At 33.1% G+C, this 17,819-nt stretch overlaps 1 protein-coding gene and 1 long non-coding RNA gene across 2 annotated transcripts in view; both read left to right on the forward strand.

The window, feature by feature from the left end:
* Positions 1–692: 692 nt before the first annotated feature.
* LOC129952870 (uncharacterized) lies at positions 693–1,233 on the forward strand. The gene is made up of 3 exons (XR_008782405.1): positions 693–893; positions 964–1,044; positions 1,110–1,233. It is a non-coding gene; the product is annotated as an uncharacterized LOC129952870 (long non-coding RNA).
* Positions 1,234–9,475: 8,242 nt separating this feature from the next.
* LOC129952143 (protein Atossa) overlaps positions 9,476–17,819 on the forward strand; it is a 115,883-nt gene continuing 107,539 nt past the window's right edge. Inside the window, exon 1 of the mRNA XM_056064599.1 lies at positions 9,476–9,980. The gene's annotated coding sequence lies outside the window, so the exon portion shown is untranslated. The remainder of the gene's footprint in view (positions 9,981–17,819) is intronic.

A 17,819-nucleotide genomic window follows, 5' to 3' on the forward strand; every position in this document is an offset into this window, starting at 1 on the left:
ATATATTTATATCTTTTTTTCTTCACTCCAAAGTTTTTTGCTTTAAAGCAAAGAAATCTGCCAAAAATACTACTAAAATGGTTGAAAAATCTAATAGGTACGCCCCTTACTTCTGTTATATATATATACATATATACCTCCATACATATGTACATATGTTCCTACTAACCTCCATTTGTGCAATTACCCAGTAGGAAATTTGCTCACCAATGAAAATTTTGTGTGAAATCGCCAAGGAAATCAGCTACTCGAATCATTTAGGAATAGCATGCAATGAAATCCTTACTGAAAGGCATTGCGTTTTTCCTATGATTATACAATCCACCCTATCTTTTTCCTTGTAAAATATTTCATTCCCGATATGAAGCACGAGATGGGTGTTTTGTTTTTGTTTATATTTGCCTTTTTCTTCTCTACCTGCCACTGAATAATACGGAGATTGGCTTCAGTTTTAGAATTTCAATGCTCGGATTTTTTACATACAATAAAAAATTGCCGTTCCCGTTCGTCAGCCTGGTTTGCTTCGAGAAACAAAGTTATTTCCAACAACAACGACCGACGGTGATGGCGACGCATGGTTGAAGGATTGCAATGTTCGGGTTTTTTACATATCATAAAAACTTCGATTCGCGATCGTCAGCCTGGTTTGCTTAGAAACAAAGTTATTTTCAACAACAACGCACAGTGTTCGGGGTAAGTGATTATTTTTTTGAGAGCATTGTTGTTTTTTCGAGAAACAGTTTTCAGTTGAATTTCATTGTTCATAGTGTCAACAAGTGAGTAAAGCTTAAAGTTATTAAAAAGAGTTTAGAAAATAAATTATAATTGTAAAAAAGTGAATATTTTGGTAAATTGGTAGAATTTGTGTTCAAATGAACAAGAAAAATATTCAGGTAATTTCATTTAAATTACAAATCCCTTTCTAAAATTATCTAATCCTATTTTATTGCTCTTTTTTTAAAGGCTTCCGGATCTAAACAGTCGGCAATGGACTCCATTGAATTTTCACCCACAAAGCAGCCAAGGCGGATTTTTAAGAAAACGGTAATTATAACTATTATTATTTTATTAAATTAAATTTCTATATATCTGCTTTACATTTTGTATAGAATCAACAAGATATGATAGACGAAATGAGAGCGGACATTAAAAGTTTGTGTGTCACCACGGAGCAGCTAAAAAATGGAATCTGCACATTGGCAGCATTTTTTTCAATAAAATCATAAAAATTTACATGGCTGTTTTTTTTTTAATATTTGTATCCAAAGATTTAGGTATGAGTAAAAAATAATTCGATAATAAAAACATGATTGACTTCATTTATGCACATTCACGACATTTTTCACCAGGTCAATTTGCATTAGTGAATGAGTTACATTGGCTTCCCTAAGGAAACTACTGGTCAATATTCATTTATGAAAAAGGCCTTCAATTTTGCTAAGTGAATTCCTTGGTGAACATTCATCACATTTTTCACCAATGTAAAGTACACAAGTATATCAGCAACTCCACTTACCCAGTGATTTCCCCGGTGTGAATTCACGGTATTTTTCATCAACTAAAATTCACTTGGGAATACACCAAATGCACTTGCTTGGTGATTTCCTCTCTGAACAGTCACCATGAAATTCACAACTTGGTGAACGCCAATCCAATCCCCATGTTAATTTCACTGATGTTTTCACCATGTTTTCATGGGGTGTAGCTTCCATTCACCAAGGAAAAAGTTGGTGATTCACCGATGAATTTTTTGAAATTTCCTACTGGGTACCAACCTAACATTAGCCTAAACAATATACCTACCTACCTATGCTTATGTATATGTACATTGTAGAAAGTATGATTCGTCCACTATCCCTATTTTCAGAAAAAAAAGAAATTTAAAAATAAACCTATCCCAACCCATATCAAACTAACAACGAAATTGAAGAAATACTCACAAAACATCATCATTTTCGTTTTATAAATGAGAACGAATTACGAAATTTAAAAAAGGAAAACAAACCTTCAAAATACATTTTCTGTAGCGAACGTGATTTGGCCTTGAATGCCACACACATGTATACCTACACAGTTGTTATTGTTGTTTTTTATTCTCTTTCTCGACAACAAATTGTGAGTAAATTTCCCATAAGAACCAAATCTGTTAAATTGGGTGTTGTATTTGATAGACTGAGATACAATAACTCGCCGGCGATACTAGCGACTTATGAGCATTTGAGAAATAAGTGTCGCCATCTAGAGCAGGATTTGCCCGGTGTCCCTTCTATTTGTAATTATTCAATGATGATATACAAATAAATTCAAATATTTTAGATTCAATTCCTAGAATTAATGATGGATGTCATCATTTTGTACTGGGAGATATAAATGCCCACAACTCTTTATGGGGCTCAGATGTCACAAACAGCGATGGTACTTTGTTTGAAAACTTTGCCAACGACCATAACCTCATAATTATGAATGACGGTTCTCCCACTTTCTTCAGTACGAGAAATACTTTTTCCGCAATTGACGTTACAATGGCAACCCAAGATTTGGCACCTCTTTTTCATTGGGAGGTCCTTCCTCAAGAAAGCAGGGACCATATTCCAATTGTAATTCGTTCTCATGAGCAAAAATTAACTAGCAAATTCACAGCACGTTTCAAAGAAGAACTAGCTAACTGGACCTTATTTGAAGAGAGCACTAAAACATTGACAATAACAAATCCTCCAACCCAAAACACCAACCAAGAGGCGTCGAGAATCAAAAAAATAATTAGAACTGCTGCAGCTAAATCGATCCCACAAACAAAGAGACATTCATCAAAAACTAATCCAGTATGGTTTACACCAGATATAGCCAAATTAGTAAAGGATAAGGACAAGGCCTGGAAAAAAGCTCGAAGGTTTCCAACAACTGAAAACTGTATTGCGTACAGAAGAAGTTGTGCAAAATTAAAACGAGAATCACTTCAGTCAAAACGATCTTCTTGGGAAAACTTCGTCAACACAATGAACCCATCATTAGATAGTCGAACACTGTGGAACAGGATAAGATCCCTTAATTGCTATAGATCACAGATCGAATTTCCATACATGATCTCAGATAACAATAGATTGCTAAAAGATTCTGAAACAATTGCTAACAAATTTGGAACGAAATGGAAAAAATACAGTGATAACTCAACTTATCCTGCATCTATTATCGAAGAAAAAAATAATTTCGATGTAAACAATCTTGAAACAAACGAAAATCAATGCGAAATTCTTAGTGAACAGATTACTCGTCTAGAACTTGATATGACTCTTAGAACTGCGAAAGGTAAGACTCCAGGTGAAGACAAAATTACCTATAAAATGGTTGAAAAGTGCTCTGATATACTAAAAGACAGGCTATGCTTGTTATACAACAACATTTTAACGACTGGTGTTTTTCCACACGACTGGAAAAGGGCTCAGTTCAAGCCAATTCCTAAAAACTCCCAAAATCGCCACAGCTTCGATGAGTACCGACCAATCGCACTGCTGCCCATCCTCTCCAAAATTTTTGAAAAAATTATCGCGAGACGGATATGTTGGTTTGCAGAAAAAAAGGCACATTCAGGACAACACGCTTTTAGACAGAACAGAGGAGTACATACACTTGTTCACTTGCTCGAGCACAAACTCGCAGAAAATCTTTCTAAAACCAAACATAGTCTAGTTATGTCATCGGACCTACAAAAAGCTTTTGATCGCGTCACCATGATTCCCGTCCTTACACAAATGTCACAATGGGGAGTCCCCTTTCGGATAGTCAAACTTATCGCATCCTTTATGACTTCAAGAACCTTCCGAGTTAATGTTGATGGTTATAAATCCACACTTTTTAAACTGGAAAATGGAACACCTCAAGGATCTCCTCTCTCGGTAGCTATTTACAACACCTATGTTGATTCGCTTTTAACTAAACTCATGCAGCTTGAACCTCAACTTGACTTTGTTGGAGTTTATGCTGATAATATTTATGTAGTAGCATCCGGCAACCCGATGCAGGTTAAATCTATTTTAGAAAATGCAGATAGGGCTATCCACACATGGTCCGAAAGAAAAGGCGCCATAATCCCTCCTTCAAAAGTAGATTTATTGCACCTATGCAGAAAAAGAAACTGTAATCCATTGCCATTAAATATTCGCGATACTGTAGTCTCGGCTTCAAAAGAATTAAAAATTTTGGGTATTACATTCAGTTCTAATTTAAAATGGAATCTTCAGGTAAAAAACGTAATCCTTCAATTAAAAAAACGATGTAACCTCCTAAAAATGATTTGCTCAAAGAAAAAAGGACCTCATCTTGAAATAGCCTTAAAAATAGCAAAAACACTCGTTGAAGGTACTTTACAACATGGACTTACAACCTACATGTGGACAACAATCAAAAACTGCAAGGACATCGACAACGCGATAAACAATTGCTTTCGTTCAGCCTCAGGAGCACTAAAATCAACAAGGATCGAGGCTCTTAGACTGGAAACTGGGTATCACTCTTTTCATAACTTTGGCAAAAGAAGAGCTATTACCTTAGCAAGCAAGGCCCTTGCCGATACAAAGCATCCCTTGTATAATATTGCCAATGCAATTACTAATTCAGAAAAAAATAAACGGAAAAACTCATTATCTGCACTAGTAAAAGTATTTAGCTTAATAAAAGTCCAACCAAATTCCTTGTTGGAACCAGGTTCAATACAATATAGTCCGCCCCCATGGAAACGAAATCTGCTTCCAATAGATACAAAATTAGCAGCATTTAAAAAGAAAAATACGACGAATGATATGTTCCAAGCTCTTCACCAAGAGATGATCGAAAAGGTCAACCCTGATCACATCTTTTATACAGATGGTTCTCACAAGGATGACAACTCATCTTTTGCCGTAGTCAAATGGGAACAGCGTTCTCAAACCTCTTCGGTCTGGCGAGGACTGCTACCTAGTGAAGCAGGCAACTACATTGCTGAACTAGCAGCAATTCAAAGAGCTATTTCAATTGCAAAAACTTATTTGGGACGAAGTATTATTATGACAGATAACCTTGGGATATTAAAAGGCCTAAAAAATGAGACAAACCGATGCCCTACTCTGGAACAATTAAGATGCACAATGACGGAAAACATAGTACTAGCATGGGTACCAGGGCATTCTGGTATCAAGGGCAATGAAATGGCGGATAATGCAGCTAGAGATGCTACTAAATTTCCACTTGTTATTGATTTGCCAAATTTCTATCAATTGACTCGCCAAATCTATATCCAGGAACTAAAGATGGAACTTGAAGTTAATTGGAATAACTGCAATACTTTTCTTCGTACGCATAATCCACATTATCATCGCATTCCATATAATAGGCAACTAACAAGGGAAAATTGCATAAAGATACTCCGAATCAGAGTTGGAAAAACGATTTTTACGACCAAACACCTTTACAATAATGAACTCCCAGAATTGTGTGAAGCCTGTAATGAAGTTCTATCAATTTATCACGTATTTGTAGAATGTCCTTTATCACGGCAGATCGATCCTTCACTTGAAAGCATACTCATACTCAAAAAATTATCTACCATCCTTTGCCCAGCCGATCATAATACAATACAAAGAATCAAAACTGCTTTAGATATTCACAATAAATTTAATGAAATCTAATGTAAATATTTCTGTTTTTAACTATAAATGTTTAACTTTAAAGTCATTACTTTCAACAATAACTTTGCTAAAGTTACTCTGTAAATTAAATTTAAGTATTCTATAAGACGGCATCACTTATGGTCTTGTTACCCTGATGCCTTATTAAGAAATAATTTGTAAATTTATTTGTAAATTATTTGATTAAATAAATAAATAAATAAATTTTTTGAATCCTTACACCTTTCTAAGCTGGTCGCTAAATTAAGTGTGCAATTTAACTTTTTAGCCTGACCTGTTTGTATATATATTTTGTTAGCTTCCAATGGTCTAAATTAAATCTTCTAAACAACTTAAGGAAAGCGAATGATTTTTTTCTGAGCCTCATACATTCGGAATCAAACCATTTATTGGGACATCTTATACTGGAAGCAGATAATCTAATAATTTCGCTTATTTGTTCTCCTAATTGTTCAATTGAAGAGGAGCAGCGACCCAACGTGAAGGTTTAATCTTTCTCGAAATCTCTCAACCTCCTCAGGTATCCACATAACCCTTGGAATTTTTTCTAAGCTTGGGCTATGTTTTTCATGCAAGAAGTTTGCATTCACTAGAATTGGTAAATGAGACGTAAAAGTTGCTAATAATATTTCAAAATTATTAACGGCCTGAAGCCAATCACCATTCACTGCACAAAGATCGACAACTGAACTTCCCTGCCCACCCACAAAGGTCTGTTCACCACAAACATCACTTCTCGATACACGATTCAAGACCCAAAAACCAAAACTTTCAAGTAATTCAATTTATTCTTGTTAATATGGTACCATTTGATTTTCTACATTTCATTGGTAAATGTGCAATATTAAAAGCTCCAAGACGATACTTTTTCGGAAAAAAACAATTACCTCACAACAGAAAAAACCTTAACGAGAACGATTGGAAAACATGAAAAATTGCCAAATTCTCCAAGAGTAACTCTTGTCATGAAAAAGTGCTTTCTCAAATTAGCCGTTCGGATGCGGCACATAAACTGTAGGTCCCCTCCATTCCTGACAACATTACACACACACAGGAATGGTTGAGAGTTGTAAGTCACTAGGCCCTAGTTCTCAACGGACTGTTGCGCCACCCAATTTATTTATTTATTTATATTCTACAAAACAAAAATACAAATATTCTTCATTATTTTGTAAATTCAAAATATTGTATAAAATTCTTACAAAATAATGTAAATTAATGAAGTACTTTTTTACTTAATTTTATTAATTTTGACATTCAGAAAATTAGGATCGTTTTTGCTACACCAAACAAATCAGTTAGACAAGTCTTGTTGTAGATCATCACATTCTAAAACTGATTTAATGCTTAGACAAATTTTAGATCATCCGCATATATTAAGCACATACAATGACTGAAAAACCTATAAAACACTTACGAAATCAATGTAGACTAATAGCTTGAATCTTTTCTCGGAAGAATCTATCATACAGTTACTAAAGATATTAGGATTAGTTGAAGTTTGTGGCAGAGGGAACAAAATTTCCTTTAAGAGAAAAGCTAATTTGTTATAAACTATTTTGTTTCCGAAAGTTTAGGAATTGTAAAACAACAAATCAAATCTTTTAATATATTTTTACATATCCAATACTCAACCCTAATCTAAAATAAACAGCTGTCAATTGACAGCGAGTCTCGAAAGGTAGGTTAGGAATTTGATGTGATGTCATTCTTTGTTGAACTTTTTTAAAAATATATAATCATCTCCCTCCTTTCTATATTCTCTCCAACATACCAATACTCTTACGAAGAAAGCATTCTATCTCAGTTTCATCTAGGCAAATCAAATCAGCTGTTAATTGTTTTCGAAATAGGGGTAGTTGTATTTGTATGGTCTGCAATTTCCTCACTGTCATGTTCACCACAGACACAAAACAGATGGTGAGACGGAGAGAGTAAATTGTTTTACTTCTGCCTCTGTGTATAAATTTACCTACGAAATAAGACTGAGGCGAGAATAAGCAAACATCATATACATACATATGCCCATAAAAGGACTTGGGAATGTTGATATTCCTAAATGTTTCCCAAAATTTTATTTAAATAAGTTAACATTTATATGTTTCACATAATTAGTATCAGGCATCTCCTTGTTTGTTGAGTACTTTGAGGTATGACGTATGAGAAGGTGTTTGTCCATTCCCTATTCACCTTACTGTGTCCTTCACATTGGCTTGTTTTTTGCACTTTCCCACCCCAAATCGCCCTTTAGTCTTATTTACATGAAACTTTCTTTGATGTAAACAAAGAACAGAACGTTTAAGATTTTACTTCTCACTCTCCTAAGTTTTAGCAATCACTTAAATTGAGCAAAACTTTGTTCTCAGATAACATTCCGTCTCTTTTTTTTAAAACATTTTGATTTAATTTCGCAAACAAAAGATAACTCCATCTCCTTTTCCATCACAAAAAAGGACTGCGATTACGACTACCTCAAACCTCACCACCACAACAAAAACAATACAAAGTGCTTTTGATTTTCGATATGAGGGTGAATTTCAGTTCGAATTTCGAATCCGTTAAGCTTCCAGAATCCAAGACAAAAGCCAGTCCAGCTCCAGCCAGACAAGACGAATCGAAAACACAAAACAGTAACAGTAGACAGATGAAAAACGGACACCGAATTGTGCAGTTGTTTCGTATAGAAATTGAAAGACGGTACCGCGAACGAACTTATTCAACCAAGTCTAAGCAAAGCATTAAGCAGCAAGAAGTTAGGAAGAGGTCGAATATCGGTAGCAACACTTGTTTTAATTTTCCGTTTTTAATATACCTAGTGTCTTTGTTGTCTTCTCTCTGTTCTTTGATTTCATTTCACGAAACGAGAATTCATATAAAAGATTACATTAAGCAATCCAAAAAGGACCAAGAAACAATAAATTAAATTAAAAGAAAACTTGTTTTTCTTATGGCATTTGTGCAAATATCATTATTTTATACAATTTTCCCAAGTGTGGTGAAAAAGACTATTTACGTCACTTGTGATGAGTTTTGCAAGACACAAATTGCAACATAGTCGATTATAAAAAAAAACAAAGACAAAAAGAGTACGTTATACTTGTTAACTTCCAAACTCTATCCAAAACTTATTTGTTAAAACGAGACAAACATTGTGACTCTTATTTCTCACTTCGTCTTTTGTCTCCTCAGTGTGGTGAATTAAAAACAATTTAACAAGAGAAGAGGTGACTATATTGAATAATTGCAATTTTTCCTCTCATCCTCAGTTTCAGTATCATATCATACGAACTGCTGCTGGTTGATTATTAAAATTTTCGTCTCCTTCCAATTTGAAAATTGTTTCTCAATTAAACAGAGCAAAAAAACATAAAACAAAAATTAAAAATGCAATCTATAAATAGTTGGATAACAGCGATTCAAGTGCGACGGACATTTAAGAAAAATGATCTTTGACAAATTGTGAAAAGGTCAAATTCAATTAGGTGAATTTCTAGTATAGTTAAATTTTCATCATTTATTTGTATCAATTTTCCTGCAGCAGCCATAGTTTTTTTTTCTAATAGGAGAAGACATAAAGGACAATAAGAACAGAAAAAAAAGAAAAGAGTTGTTGGTTTGGTTGCAGGGAATTTTCTTCTCCCACCCCAATCAAGTATCTACCTTGATGTATAATATTCTTCTGAATTCTGGGGAGAATCGATTTAAGTTGTCATTAAATTCCAAGTTTATATTTTAATTTAAGTTGTGTTATCTACTTTTTATAGTTTTTTAGTTCTAAAGAAAATTCTGTTAGTTTTTGATTCGTGGACAATATTGCAATACCGTTGTGTACAGTGAAAGAAACAAAAAATAAAACAATCGAATTTCTAAGTGGTGTGGGGAAAATAATAATTGACGTTTCGCCCCATTATTGCAATCGCTACACATAATAATACTACATTAAAATATATTTGAGGAGGCCTAACACAAATTGATTTTCCGTTGCACAAAAACGGATCGTTGAAAAGTGGAGGAGAAGTGCGATTTACCTACCCATCAATTTTGTCGTCAGCCATAATTTTGTTATGTCAGTGTGGATGTGGATGTGGACTATTGTCTTAAAACAGTAGAATGAACTTTCTTAGAGCATACGTCAAATGTACGACTACCGTTTTGGGTGTCAAGTCAACCGTGCAAAGTGATGAAAAAAATATGAAAACTAGTGAGTTTTCATAAAGAACACAATAGTGATATATATTTTATTTTTTCTTTATGATATTTTGTTATCCGTTGGATTTAATCAAGAGCGAAGGAAGTGTGTAGAAGGGGAGAGATTTTAAGGTAAGTTTTGTGGTTGTTAAACATATTTCATTGAATTATGACGTTTTTTTAAGTTACTTTATATTACGTCATTTGAAATGTCAGTGGAGAAAAAGGAAAAAAGAAAGGCTGGGTAGGTAGGTAAAAATGGATGGGGGGCTATTGGTATTTTTGCTATTCCGTTGGGTAATGGGGATGAGAACAAAAAACAGATGACAGAGGGTATCAGTATACCTACCTGCCACCTTTTTTTCTTCTTTTATTAGTTTTCTCCCATCCTCTTAATTTTCTCTTGTAATAAGTGATGGCAGACGAGAAACCAGTCAGCTGTTTTGAGTTTGTTTTGTTTGCGCATTCAAATAGAGTGTGAGAGAGAGAGAGTGTGTAGAGTGGAGTGTGAGCAAGTGCAATTTATGCTTAAGATGATGCCTCTTCCTCTTTATTTGGAAAAAGTTGAATTATTATTTGAAAAGCTGAATATTGTTGTTAATTTAATTTATAAATGCATTTTAATTGTATTTGTTTGTGTATGCAGAAGTATAATATTTCAAATACAAAAGACCTAATTATAATTTGTATGGTTTTTTATAGTTCTGTTTGTTTGTTAAACTCACCATAATAATGTGATCTAATGACGTCAAAAAGTGGGGGAGTAGCTTAAATAGATAGAATGCGAAGGTAGGATTTTGTGTGTCTTCATTTTTATGATCCATTAGATAGGTAAAGGGAACAAATGCTTAATTGTTTTCTTTTTTCCTTAGCATATTAATGTGGATTTGATTGGGATGGTAGCTATCTTCAATAAATTAGATGTATTTTGTTCAATAAAGGTGCCTACATACATAGGTAGGTATAAGGAGTCCCATTAATTTTGATAAATCATTAGTAGAGTAGATTGTGTATCTGTCAACATACACTTCATACAAAAACTTGGCTTATAGTTATAACAACTAAAATTATACCTACCTACCCATATTTTTTGGAAGTATTGTTTAAGTGCAAATTTTGAATGCAGTATAAATACATATGTAACTGTTGTCTTTTAAGCCGTGTATTTTTAAATCTGACCAGAATTTTTGACAGCTGTCACTTGATATGAAATTTCTAGAATCGACTTTGTTTCATTTTTGTAAAGTGTGTTTTTTTTTAGACTTTTTAGATTAAAATGATTTTATTTATCAACAACATAAGAATATAAAAATTTACCTTTACAAAATCTTTATGGCGTGGCTTTGCCGTCTGCCGATTGGTACCTATACTGTTTATGAAATGAACAAACAATTTTTAATTTTAAATAAGAAATATTTTTAAAGAAAAATAAAATGAATCACTAATTACTTGAAATACTACTTAGAGCTGTTTTACAAAACAGTAAAAGCTTTTCTGACAACTCGTTCAATGTATTCCGAACTTGTTCCGTTGAAAGCGTATCTTTATCGAAGAAATGTCGCCTTGTTTCACGAAGAGTCGGACATCTACCCATAAAATAAAATATCTCTTCTCTTTCTGCCGTGTTACTTATAATGCACAACATTGGAAGGTCATCTCGGTGTGGCCTATAATTAAGCGGAAGAAGTTCTACCCCCGCCCTTAGCATCATTGAGATGGATTCTACACCTAGTTCGTCTCTAAAAGTGTTTGCATGTTAAAGGTTATAGTTAAGTGTACTGTACACCGATCTGTAAAGTGATCCTCTTGCTTCAATTTCATACTCATTCCTGCAGTTTCTATCTGTGTTGGAAATGATCTCGTAGAGTCCTTGTTTTCAGTTATTAGAAGGCTCTTGTTCTAGGCTTACATCGAAATTACACAAACATGCATGATCCAGCCACTTATTATACCATCCAACTTTTCTGCTCACTGTTATCATCATGATCTTCTTCGAAAGTGGTTTAAGACCTTTATAATGTAATCAGACTATAATTTTAGTGTTTTTGAGTATTACGGTGATAATGCAGTTTGCAGGTTCAAGTTTTTCAACTTCATCATATTGCTTACCCCCCATATTTCCGCTGCGTAAATCATGATTGATTCTGCAACAGATACAAAAACTTTAAATTTCAGGCTATGGTTTAGATATTTGTTGGAGAAACACATCTTCCAAGTTGAGTTTATTGCAGTTTTTGCCTTTGCAAGCTTATCTTTCAAGTGCTATTCCATTTTTAAATTGCAGGTAAAGATCACTCCAAGGTACTTGTATTCGCTGACAACTCCAAGTCTTCGGTTATTGTAGTGCCACTTCTCATTTGTTCGTACTCTGCCACTTCCTCTATTGAAGATCACAATTTTCCAATAGATTTTCTTCTTATTGAAACAAGTGCTTTATAAAGTTTATTTGCCTCGATATATTGGGCTATTGGTCTCCATTACTCTTACAAAGTATTCTTCACCATGTGAACTTTCGTATGATTATTGAGTTTTGGATGTCATCACTCATCACCAATTCTTGCAGCTGAGCAAAATCTGTATTAAAATGATTGCAGTTTAGATAAACAGGAATAAGTCGGAACATTAAGTTGTCGAACAACAGCTTGAGGAATGTAAAGTGTATTAAAGCAAATTTCCAATATTTAGTCTTATTACGCTAAAATAAAATGAAATAAGGTCAACGTGGTATGGTTTGTCATACATGCAAATGAATTTTTGCGTACAATCCTAGCACCTACCCCAAATCTTGAAGTTTGCCCATGCAGAAGGGTAAATAAGTTGGTCTTCTTTCTCAAATTAATTGTGAAATTATTTCACTTTTTCAAAGTGCAATAAGGCCAATTTTTGAAAGGTGGCTTTGTTTCATAACACCGTTTGGTTTGCCGTTTTATAATGAATAGAATTTTCTGAACAGCGTTTGCAAATCGTGAAAATCAAATAATGGTTCATTGAAGGAAAATGTATCCTACAATATCGTGCTATTTAACACTTCAGAAATTTTTTTTCGAGCGTGGCCAAAATCATAATATACATTTAAATATTTGGCGAAAAAATTTAAACAGCCTATTGTTAAATGTTTACAATTTTACATGTTTACAATTTTACTGGTTAGTATAATTTTCTAAATATTTAGCAATTTACCAAGAGAGTCCAAACTACTAAATTTTTGTAACTAGTTGCTAATTGGCTTTTATTAAAATACAAGCATCCAAACATGTCTAAAAAAGTGACAGTTCATGAAAATAAACAAAGAAAACACGCTTTAACGGGCTTATTAATTGGAATTTCCAACTTTTGACTGGAACATTCCATTGACTGCTCTTATAAGAATAATTGTACAGATTTAGTATTGATTTAGCAACTTGCTCAAGTTTCAAGCCATTTTGTGATTTTAACGTTAGCAAATTGTTGATAGATATTAAGATGTTAAAATAAATTTAGTGAATCGTTTAAAATTTTGCTCATTTATGTTTCATTTTTTTTTGTAAACCACAAGTTTAAAAACACCCTTTATATGTAGGTACTTTTCATAAGGTGGCTCAAATCAATTTAAATCAAAGTAACCCTTATAAAGTAACTGCCTATATATATATCTTTCTATAAGCTTAAATAGCAACAAGACTGTCAGTGTCATTAAACTACATAATTACAAATAGGTAGTTAATTATTATACTTAGGTATCCTACATACTTATCTTATCACTTGAAGGCTTCCAACCCACCCTTTTATGTAGGTATGGAATGTTAGGTTATTATTCATTGCAAACTACCAACCCCTTTGCTTGTTTTTGACAGGTGGTGTCAATGTTGGCGCTACCTTAAAAGAAAAATCGTTAGACAGCGTTATTGTCGTTACCTATGTATACACATATAAAGATACATACATATGTATGTATATGTGGTAAAATTTTAAATCGAACCCGTTAGGTTAATAATGGTGGGATGTAAAGAACTCTTTTTGAATTTAAGTTGTATTAAATTTTTCAACAAGAACGAAAAGTTTTTTAAGTCTTTTTCAAAAATGACAGGATAATCGGAAACGAAGATTTAGGCGCTAACTTTCTTTTCTGAGGCGGGATTTTTTCGCAGTTTCCCGACGATAGCAGGTTCATCACTTACGGATAGCCTTTTTGGCCTTCCGGAACGAGGTCGATCTTTTACATTTTTGAACTTTTGAAATTTGTCCAAAATTTTGTTCACCGTGTTATGACATCTGCCCACTTTTTTTAACGGTTGTTTTCCCGATAAGCGGAAAGTTGTACAGTATGTGTAGCAAGTGAAACATTTTTTTTATTGATTTTATTGTATTGCAACTTTATTATTTTCATTAAGGTTTATATAGCAATTCATTTAAATAAAAATTAATTTTAAAAATAACATAAGTATTTTTCTAAAAGATCAAATCCCCTTGATTTGACAGTAGGTATTGTAAAAATGCAGTTCAATGCTGTACACTTTCTTTTGACGCTCACAGTATGTATATGAAACTCTACATACAGTGGTGTGAAAAAAATAGATGTGTGCTGAAAAATCTTCAAAAACGCATATAAAAATTGTAAATGGAAACACAGGCGTGAAATTAACATCATTTATTGATTTATATCCACTTTGAAATTATATAACAAAAACAATTCCGTTTGATCCACAGACGAATTTTAACAATTTTGTGATGTGCAAAAAAATAGGTGAAAGAACTTGAACCTCAAGTAATCTGAAAATATAAGAAAATTTAGAAAATTTTCAAGGATTTTCTTAATGTATAATGTACTTCATACTTAATATTTTGTTCCAAATCCATTATTATTAAGAACACTTTGACACCTTTTTGGCATTGAGTCCACTAACTTTTGACACCTGTCAATAGAAATAGACTCCCAAACTTTTTTTACTGATTGCCATCATTCTTCTTTGGAGGTATTTTTTTTTGGCCCAGAGCCCTCTTTACATCACTCCACAAGTTCTCTATTGGATTTAGATCCGGAGACTGGGCCAGCCACTCCATAACATCGATCTTATTCCTCATAAACCTTTGCTGCCTTTGACGTATGCTTAGGGTCATTATCTTTTTGGAATGACCACCTAAGGGGCATTTCTTCCTCAGCATACGGCAACATTATATTTTTTAGAATATTTATGTACCCTGATGATTTCATAATGTGCCTTAATCCAGAATATTGGACCAACACCTAACCAGGAAAAGCATCCTCATACCATCAGACTTCCGCCGCCATGTTTGACTGCCGAATAATTTGGTGCAAATTCTTTTAGTTTTGTTCTTCTTACAAACTTATTACCACCATCTACACCAAATAAATTAATTTTTGACTCGTCAGACCATAAGATGTTCCGCCATTTTTCTTTGCTCCATAGAAGATGCCGCTGAGCAAATTGTTTTCGTCTTTTTTTATGTCGAATAGTTAGCAATGGGAATTTCCTCGGTCTTCTAGAGGGTAATTTGTTTTCCAGCAACCTTCTCCTAATTGTTGAGGTGTTTAAATCCAGGTTAAGGTCCTTTTTTATTTGGGTTAAACTAATAAACGGGTTGGTCTTAACAGCCCTTGTAATCTGTCGATCAGTGGTTTTGGAAGTTTTTCTTGGTCTTCCTCGGGTTTCCGGGTTGCTGGTCCATTTTAAGGCATTTGCGACCATATTTTGAGAACAACCAACCAGTCTCTCGATTGTTCTATAGGTATTTCCTTCACCTCGAAGCTTTTTGATAACTTCTATAATCTGATGAGAACAATGTCGTTTAGGGCCCATTTTTACTTATTCAAAATCAATTTAAAAATATTTACAATAATTAATATCTACAAACTAACAACTTACTGCTCTTCACTTAAAACGACGAATGAGAGTGACTTCATTCTAATGCACTTATATTCTTACACAGCGAATTTGAACAACGGTTAAAATTAACGGGTCAATAAATCAAAAGCAACGGCTGGATGCACGTGAAACAGCAATAAGGCGATACAAGAGCATGTGACATATTTTATGTGTCATTTAAGTAGCACTTGTTTCACTCTATCTTAAGGAATTTAAAACCTATGCAATATTTCACCTATTATTTTTCACACCACTGTATGTACATACAGTTTGATCTGGGGACTTACCATGCATTCCGTTTGGCTCTGAAATTTTCTACAGCTAACAAAGCTACTGTTGACAAAGATCAATTAATTGACGATTGATAAAATTTAATTAATAAATCGGTATTATAAATCAAAATTTATAATTTCCTGATAAATTGTGAATGAAAACTAAAATATCTATTGTGAATAGTCAATACCTATTGACGTTTGAAGTGGCATAAACATTTTATTCAAGAAAGTATTCGCACCAGACTCCACTCCATTAATTTGGATTTAAAAATGCAAGAGTAAAATAATTGTTACCGATAAAAGTCAGCTCGCCTCTTCCAACTTATAGAGGAAGCGGTCAGCATACCAATGCATTTTAACTCCTGTGTCGAAGAATCACACAAAGTTGGGCCTTGAAAATATTAAATCAACAAAGGATTTGCAGTTGAATGAATATTTAAAAACGAAAAGTAATTTTGAAAATTGTAATAACAATATTGTCAATTTCATCCATTCACAATAGATCTTAGATTTAAAGCACGTTTACAATTTATCAATTTATTTTAACAGCGATAATTTCAGTTTAATTAAATATATTAAAATTGATAAATGACAAACTTAACAAGTTAAGTTAAGTTTAAATGATACCAAATAAAATAAGTTTTAATAAATTAGTTTTGTACCTGAAAGTTTGGTTATTCTACAAAAGTCGCAAGAAAAATTGATATAATGTTTGAGCGATCCTCTAATTCCACCAAAATATTTTTCAAAGCTGAAATCCCATTTTTGAGCAATTTGTCATGCATTTTGTAAATTATGCCTTTGACGTTTGGGCGTGTCATTAGTGCCAAATTAAGTTAAAATTTTCTCATATTACAATACAGTTGAAGTTATTGGTTATTACTACAGATTTCCTTTAAAAATTAATAGTTTTTTGTGGCGTATGGAACACGATTGAAATAGTTTATTTTTGACATAAAATATGTAAGTGTAACTTTGTACACTTTGGTGTCAAATTTCCACCGAAACATTTTTCAAAATTGTATTAGAATTAATCCAAGAGAAAAAATTCAGATCTGCATATTTGATCTTAAATCAGAAATGAATTAATTTATTTTACCCCATGGAATCCAAAAAAATGCAAATTTGTGGTTTTTGACAGATATAGATTCAAAATTAATTGATTTATTTTACCCATGAAAAACGCCATACCTATTGCCTTTTTGACAATAAATTACGAGTATCTTTGAGAGAAGGTGGAAGAAAAGTCTGTTCTAAGTCATATGTTTGTAATAAAAGTGAAATTGATAAAATCTCCTCTTTCATGCAATCTTTGTTCTGGTTTCAACTTAAATTAACTTTATTCCATCTATAAAACTTCATATTGTGAAACAAAGAAGCAAACAAAAGAATAGTTGACTCAAAAATCACCAACAACTATCATTGTTGTCTGATTTCAAAAATATCTGGTAAGGTAAAGTATGTATGTTCATACCTATCTACTTTGTCTGTAAAATTTCCTAACCTTCTTTGTATCATCTTAAATAGAAGTTCTTGACTACATAATAAATTCCCCTAAGCGCTGTTTTAATATTAAATAATATTTAAGATGCTTATGACCTCAAGCAAAGGAAAGCACACCAAAAATACTCGAATAATAATAATAAGATGGCTTTTTCTTAAAAGGAACCATTATTGAAATCATCACCTACCTACCGTTACCTCTATCCTTTCTGCCAAATTTATAAAGTATTTTCTTTGTTCATGTTTCCAGACATGAACTTTTACATGTATCTATATATAAAAATGTGCATAGATAAATAACAAACACTGCGCATTACATCGACAACAAC

This window comes from Eupeodes corollae, chromosome 3, assembly GCF_945859685.1.
Source record: "Eupeodes corollae chromosome 3, idEupCoro1.1, whole genome shotgun sequence".
Taxonomy (NCBI): domain Eukaryota; kingdom Metazoa; phylum Arthropoda; class Insecta; order Diptera; family Syrphidae; genus Eupeodes; species Eupeodes corollae.